Source organism: Pantherophis guttatus, chromosome 5 (genome assembly GCF_059756535.1).
Source record: "Pantherophis guttatus breed Tessera chromosome 5, ASM5975653v1, whole genome shotgun sequence".
Classification (NCBI taxonomy): Eukaryota; Metazoa; Chordata; class Lepidosauria; order Squamata; family Colubridae; genus Pantherophis; species Pantherophis guttatus.
The window spans coordinates 122,363,014-122,370,169 of NC_142067.1; the positions used below are offsets into that span (position 1 = coordinate 122,363,014).

The following is a 7,156-nucleotide window of genomic DNA, read 5'->3' on the forward strand; positions in this document are numbered from 1 at the left end:
AATATCTCGGGAAGAGGCAGCCAAGAAAAATATATGCCTTTATAACTCTTGAAGACCTTGGATGAATAACAGAAGTGGTTCAAGGGGCTGAAGACAGCAAACTGGCAGAAAACCTCCCAAAAACATTTCTCCCTGGGAAGAACATTCAGATGGTGCTTCAGTTTGACTTCTGGCAAAATGGATGGGCAAAATGTATGGGATGTGTAAAAACTCCAGAGAGAAATTGCACTAAACTGGAGAACTCCTTGGAGTTCTGCAGGGGTTCTGAAACTGATGGATTGCTAAAGCTATAAATCGCCAAGGTCGTTTAATTTTAATGGAATTTCAAAAAGCAGTTGTCAACATTACACAGGGAAAACCAATTCAAAGCAAACCCAGTGAAATAAACTCACACCTCCCCTGACCTGAAACAGTTTATATCACAAATGGAAGATGGGCTGTATGTTTCTTTTAGGGGAAAAAAAATAGAAAGAATTTTAAGTCTTTTTTTTAAAAAAACAGATTAACAGAGTTGGAAGGGACCTTATAGGTCATCTAGTCCAATCCTCTGCTCAAGCAGGAGACCCTATACCCGTGATGGTGAACCTATGGCATAGCCAAATCAGTGGGCACTCCAGCTCAGCTCGGGCATGCATGCCAGCTGATTTTTGGGCCTTCTGGGCCCACCAGAAGTAGGGAAACAGGAGGGCCTGGGGTGGGTGGGGAAGCCCCATTTTTCTTTCTCACCTGGATCCAGATCCTCTCTATGCATCTGGGGAGGGCGAAAACAGCCTTCCCCACCCCTCAGAGATCCTCCGGAGGCCCGAAATGGCCCGCATAGAATTATGGGTGTGGGCACATACGTGCGTGAACCTCCCCCACCCTTCCTGGCACGTGATGGCAAAAAGGTTAGCCATCACTGCCCTATACCATTTCTGACAAATGGCAGTCCAAACTTTTGTTGAAAGTCTCAAGTGTTGAAGCTCCCACAACTTCCGAAAGCAAGCTGTGTACCTTCATAGCATATCCTTTTACACACATACATACCCGAAAAATGGTGTAATTTATTCTGTATGTTTCTGGAGTAACAATCATTCCCTCCCTCCCTCCCTCCCTCCCTCCCTCCCTCCCTCCCTTCCTTCCTCTTTATGACAACAAAAGATAAACAAAGAGCAACACATCAAGTTGAAAACTTCAATTTGAAGGTCAATTGGATTGAATTTCCCAATTAATTCAGAAAATCAAAATGAATTAAAAGAACCTGACTCAGCTAAATATTTAAAATCTATTTGAATGATTAAACCAGATTAAACCCAAACAGTGATGCGAATTGGATTTCATTTGATCCAAATATCTGGTGAAAACTAGAATTTCAGGGATTTGGCAAGATTTCTGTAACAAGGAATGGTTTGTTTGCATTTACTTGCAAGGAATTTCTTAATCAAAGGAGTAATGTGTAGTGCTCCTTGATGACATCCTAAAATAGAACTCTCTATCCCCACTCACAAACAATGTTTATGTTCTGTTTGTGTGCATATATAAAGTGATTTTCAAGGGTCCACTGAAGTTCAAACCAAAGCTAACCCCTAATAAGTCACCTTATAACCTAAATAAGTATTTGTTATAAAATGGAAGATTGAGCTACATCTTATTAGATATTTGCCTAGCCTGTGGATCTTACTTTCCCAAATTTGTTTCCACATTCCATTACACTTAGTGACAACATAGCTATGTATTTGTGTGAGTGTTAATGGATGGATGGATAGATAGATAGATAGATAGATAGATAGATAGATAGATAGATAGATAGATAGATAGATAGACAGACAGACAGACAGACAGACAGACAGACAGACAGACAGACAGACAGACAGACATACTATAGATAGATATAGATCAGAGGTGGGTGTCACATATTGTAACAACTGGTTCGCCCAGAACCAAAAATGTGAGTGTGCACACCTTCCACACATGTGTGCAGCATCAAGAAACTGGCGATTATATAGGATGTGATAGTGCCAGGGCAAGTGGTCGGAACTACCAGTTCACCTGAACCAGTCAGAACTGGCAGCAGCCCACCACTGATAGATAGATAGATATTGAGATAGATAGAGATAGAGATAGAGATAGAGATAGAGATAGAGAGAGAGAGAGAGAGAGAGAGAGAGAGAGAGAGAGAGAGAGAGAGAGAGAGAGAGAGAGAGAGAGAGAGAGAGAGAGAGACCATGTTTCTCCAAAAAGAAGGCCAGGTCTTATTTTCTTTTGAACCCCCACCCCCCAAAATGGCTTAATTTGCCATTAATGTGCTAAAAACATGATAGGGCTTGTTTTCAAGGTGGCTCGTCTTTTTGGAGAAACATGGTAGATATAGATATACTGTTTTTTTTTTTGAAGTATAAGACACACCTTTTTCCCCGCTAAAAGGGGGTGAAAATTTAGGTGCGTCTTATACAACGAATGTAGTCCCGCCCACCCACTGACCTCCACCCTTTGGCCTCTGCCTCGCAGCAGTTACCTCCTTGTAAGCAAACAGCAAGAAAAAAACATCTCCTTTCAGCTTCAGCACAGCCTAATTAGCACAAGTTGATTGGATCCGCCTCCTGACTCTCAGCTGTTTTGCTCTCAGCTGTTTTGCGCCAGCCTCTGCTTCTTGCTGCAAAGAGGTAAATTGCTGGAGCAGATTTTTTTTTCCTTGTGCTAATCAAGCTATGCTGAAAACGAAAATGAAAGTAAAGCAGGCTGTTTGCTGTTTGCTGCAACGAGGCAAAATTGCTCAGAGGCAGAGGGAGATTTCTTTTTTCTTCTTTTCCTCACCAAAAAAGGTAGGTGCGTCTTATAGTCCAGTGCATCTTATACTCCGAAAAATATGGTAGATGATATAGAGATAGATAGAGATAGAGATAGAGATAGAGATAGAGATAGAGATAGAGATGATAGAGATAGAGAGACATAGACATAGACATAGACATAGACATAGATATAGACATAGACATAGACATAGACATAGACATAGACATAGACATAGATATAGACATAGACATAGACATAGACATAGACATAGACATAGACATAGACATAGATATAGACATAGACATAGACATAGACATAGACATAGACATAGACATAGACATAGACATAGACACACTAGAAATCTGGAACGATAGAGATCCGATACTGCAGAAGAGAGCCTAAGTTGTGTCTGGTAACTTTCTGAGTTTAAATAAGTAGGACAGCAATCCATGACATTTTCTGCCATATTTATCATCACCGTCTTGACATCCTAGGTAAAAGGATCTTCTTGACCCACCATGGTGGAGAATCATTGTAATTTAAACTATATTTCAAAAGCTTACTCTGTGAACCATAGGTTATTTTGAGATTTAAGAATAATATTTTCCACCGAGTTCTATTTTGATGTGGCATTTTGCATATGAATCTTGGCACCTGCTGAAGCCTGAATTCAAGAGAAAATTGGAACATAAATCTTTATTCCCTTTTTCCAGTAACAGTGAACTTCTTTTGACTTTAGCATCTGGATTCCTTTTCGTTGCAATTTCGATGAACTTATTCTGGGTCTGAGTTGTATGTAAATAGCTCTAACTAGGCAGGCTCCAGCTAGATATCTTCGTATTTATTTATTGTGCCTCCGTTTGTAACTCATTTATGACTGCCACTGCGTTGGATCTGAAACTGCTGTCTAACAAGAAAGAATAATTATGCAAATGAAAAAATAGTTCTTTCAGCACTTGAGAAAACAGCCACACATATAATTGTTTAAAGTAAGCACAAAGGATCAGCTAATTCTAGAATAGTTTAGCATCTGCTAACAAATTTAGGCTGGGAAAGCTGTATTTATTGTAGATCTGTAAATACTCTGGAACTTGGCAGATGGTACTTTTATGGCACAGAACACGGAGAGGAAGAAAGTTGGAGAGGAAGAAAGGGAATGAGACTAATTTCGATGGGCGAAACCATTGTTTTACAACTTGTAACGAAGATGTTACAACATTCGGTGATTTCTCTCGTTTAATTCTTTGAGTGCCTATTACTTTTACAAATCTGACTCAAATTGGTAGCATATGAATGACGATCTGCTCAGGATATGGGCAATTCAGTGACTGCCATGCTAGATTTTAATAACAGGATATAACAGAGTTGGAAAGAACATTGGAGGCCTTCTCGTCCAACCCCCTGCTCAAGCAGGAGATACTATACCCGTGATGGTGAACCTATGGCATATGTGCCACGCGTGGCATGCCAGAACCATATCTGTGGGCATGCAAGCATTGACCTAGCTCAACTCCAGTGTGCATTCACTCACCAGCCAGCTGATTTTTGGGCCTTCCGGGCCCACTGGAAGTCAGGAAACAGGTTGTTTCCGGCCTCCAGAGGGCCTCTGGGAGGGGGTGGAGAAGGCTATTTTCGCCCTCCCCAGGCTCCTAGAAAGCATCTGGAATTTGGGGAGGGCGAAAAATGGGTCTTCCAATCCCACAGGAAATGGGCCGTTTCTGGCCTCCAGAGAGCCTCTGGGAGGGGGTGGAGAAGGCCGTTTTGGCCCTCTCCAGGCTCCTAGAACGCATCTTGACCTTGGGGAGGGCAAAAAAAATGGGCCTTCCAGTCCCACAGGAAATGGGCTGTTTCCGGCCTCCGGAGGGCCTCCGGGGGGGGGGAGGCTGTTTTCACATCCCCAGGCCCCTAGAAAGCCTCTGGAGCCTGGGGAGGGCAAAAAAACGGGTCTACCAGGCCCACCATGCCATCACGTGTGAAAAGTGAGGGGAGCACAGGGAGGGGGGGTTGCATGCGCATGCACAGGAGGGCAGGGTGCAGGGCGGGCATTGAATTATGAAAAAAGCCCCGCTTTTGGCACACAACGGCAAAAAGGTTAGCCATCACTGTACTATACCATTTCAAGCAAATGGCTGTCCAATCTCTTTGTTAAAAAAATCTCCAGTGATGATACACCCACAACCTCTGAAGGCAAGTCGTTCCTCTGGTTTATTGTTCTTACTGCCAGATAAATTTCTCCTTAGTTTTAGGTGCTTCTTACCTTGGTTAGTTTCTTGGTTGAGGTTGGATTGGAGGATCGCCCATTAAGGAGCAATACGCTTCCATCCTAGGAAGGAACAAAACCTGAGAGAAATGTGACTGTGCAATGTGTCAGTTTGAAATGGAGGAAATGTGACAACATCAGGGGTGGGTTCTAATTTTTTTTACTACCGGTTCTGTGGGCGTGGCTTATTTTGTGGGTGTGGCTTGGAGGTCATGTGACTAGGTGGGCATGGCTAGCTGGTCAGAGCCATTTCTGGAAGGTCCTCGTACTTACGACCAGTCCTCGCACTTACGACCCGACTCATTTGTTTGCTTTTAACACTGATCAGCTGTAGGACGGCCCTTTGAAGCCCCACAGCAAGAGTTTAAACAGTTTTTTCCCCTCTAGTCATCAGCTGGGACTCAGGAGGCAGCAATAGATTGGGGGTGGGACCAAATAAAAGGTAAGAATAACGTGGGGGGGGTGGGGAGGTGGGAGGGCGGGGGGGGAGAACCGGTTCGGTGACGTCATATCATCACTGCTACCAGCTCGGCCGAACCGGACCGAACCGGGAGGAACCCACCACTGGACAACATGTACTTGGGAATTAGATAGGATGTTACAAGGTAGGCAAAAAATAGCAGAAACTGCAAGTAGAGATGAAGGACATGTAGAGCTTAAACAAGATATAATTCTATAGGGGCAAAATGACATATATACTTGGGCAAGGTGCAATACCATAGACCAGTGTTGGTGAACCTTTTCAGCACCAAGTGCCGAAATGGGAGCATGTACATGCGAAGGAGTGGCAGAAACTGGAAGAGCAGTTCCCCATCAAGCATGTGCATGCCAGTCACCTGGTCTTCCGGTTTCTGGCACACATGCACACACAAAGACCAGCTGGTCGGCATGCATGCGTGTGGCAGAAACCAGAAGCTCAGCTTCCCAGCATGTGCATGTGCGCCAGGGAGCTGCTCTTCTGATTTCCAGGGCTTCCACGCGTGCAAAGACCAGCTGGCCAGCACTCATGTGCACACTGGAACGTGAATTTGGATAGTGGTTGTGGCAATACCTGAAGACAGCAATATAGAACATAAAGAACTTATAAAAAAACCCACAAAATACAAAGTCCTGCAAATAGAAGTAAAATGATTGTGGCAAAAGAAAGCAAAGATGATATCAATATTGATAGATATTGGGTGCAATTCCAAAATATCCAGAGTATCATTGAACACCGTCAATCAATTGCAAAAGGCAGCTTTACTTGCAACAGCTTACATCCTGGAACGATACCATATCATCAAGCAACAACATCTGCCTATCCCAGGTCCTTTGGAAGGACTTGATAGATGGATAAAAATGCCAAATCCAATTTAAACACCCGACTGATTATGAAACAAACCATAATAATAAAAAGAGTACACTACCCCAGTCCCAGTCTATATCTTTAATCACTATCCAGTAACAGAAATTGAAATAAGCTTTACAGAACGAATGCATGCTGAATACAGTAGAACATCTTACAATAATACGGAAGAAAGATATTTAATGGAAAGTCACGGACAGAGAAAACAGATATAATTCAATCATAAGATTATAATATAATATCTAGAGCTGTGGTGGCACAGTGGTTAGAATGCAATATTGAAGGATAATTCTGCCGACTGTCAGCAGTTCGATTCTCACCAGCTCAAGGTTGATTCAACCTTCCATCCTTCCGAGGGCAGGAAAATGAGGATCCAGATTGTTAGGGGCAATATGCTGACTTTGTAAACTGCTTAGAGAGGGATGTAAAGCACTATGAAGTGGTATATACATCCAAGTGCTAGTGCTACAAGAGATATTTTTTTATCCATGCAATATTATTATTAGGGAACATGCACCTCCATGTCCCAACTATGCAGTCAAAAGTAAAGCAAATATGATTTATCCCCGCTACCTCTAAACCAGTGGTGAAATGTAAAATTTGTTACTACCAGTTCCGTGGGCGTGGCTTGGTGGGGGGGGGATAATGTGACTGGGTGGGCATGGCCACCTTTTTTTTTTTAAACTTTTAAAACCATATTTTTCTGCAACCTCTTCGGCTGAAGAGGTTGTAAAAAAATGCTTTTAAAAGCCTCTGACAATCCCAGCTGAGTTGCCTGATGG

At 42.9% G+C, this 7,156-nt stretch overlaps 1 long non-coding RNA gene across 1 annotated transcript; it reads right to left on the reverse strand.

The window, feature by feature from the left end:
• Nucleotides 1-3,453: 3,453 nt before the first annotated feature.
• On the reverse strand, nucleotides 3,454-5,170 carry LOC117667041 (uncharacterized). The gene is made up of 2 exons (XR_004591942.2): nucleotides 5,027-5,170; nucleotides 3,454-3,676 (listed from the first exon to the last, which is right to left on the reverse strand). It is a non-coding gene; the product is annotated as an uncharacterized LOC117667041 (long non-coding RNA).
• Between the last annotated feature and the right edge of the window lie 1,986 nt (nucleotides 5,171-7,156).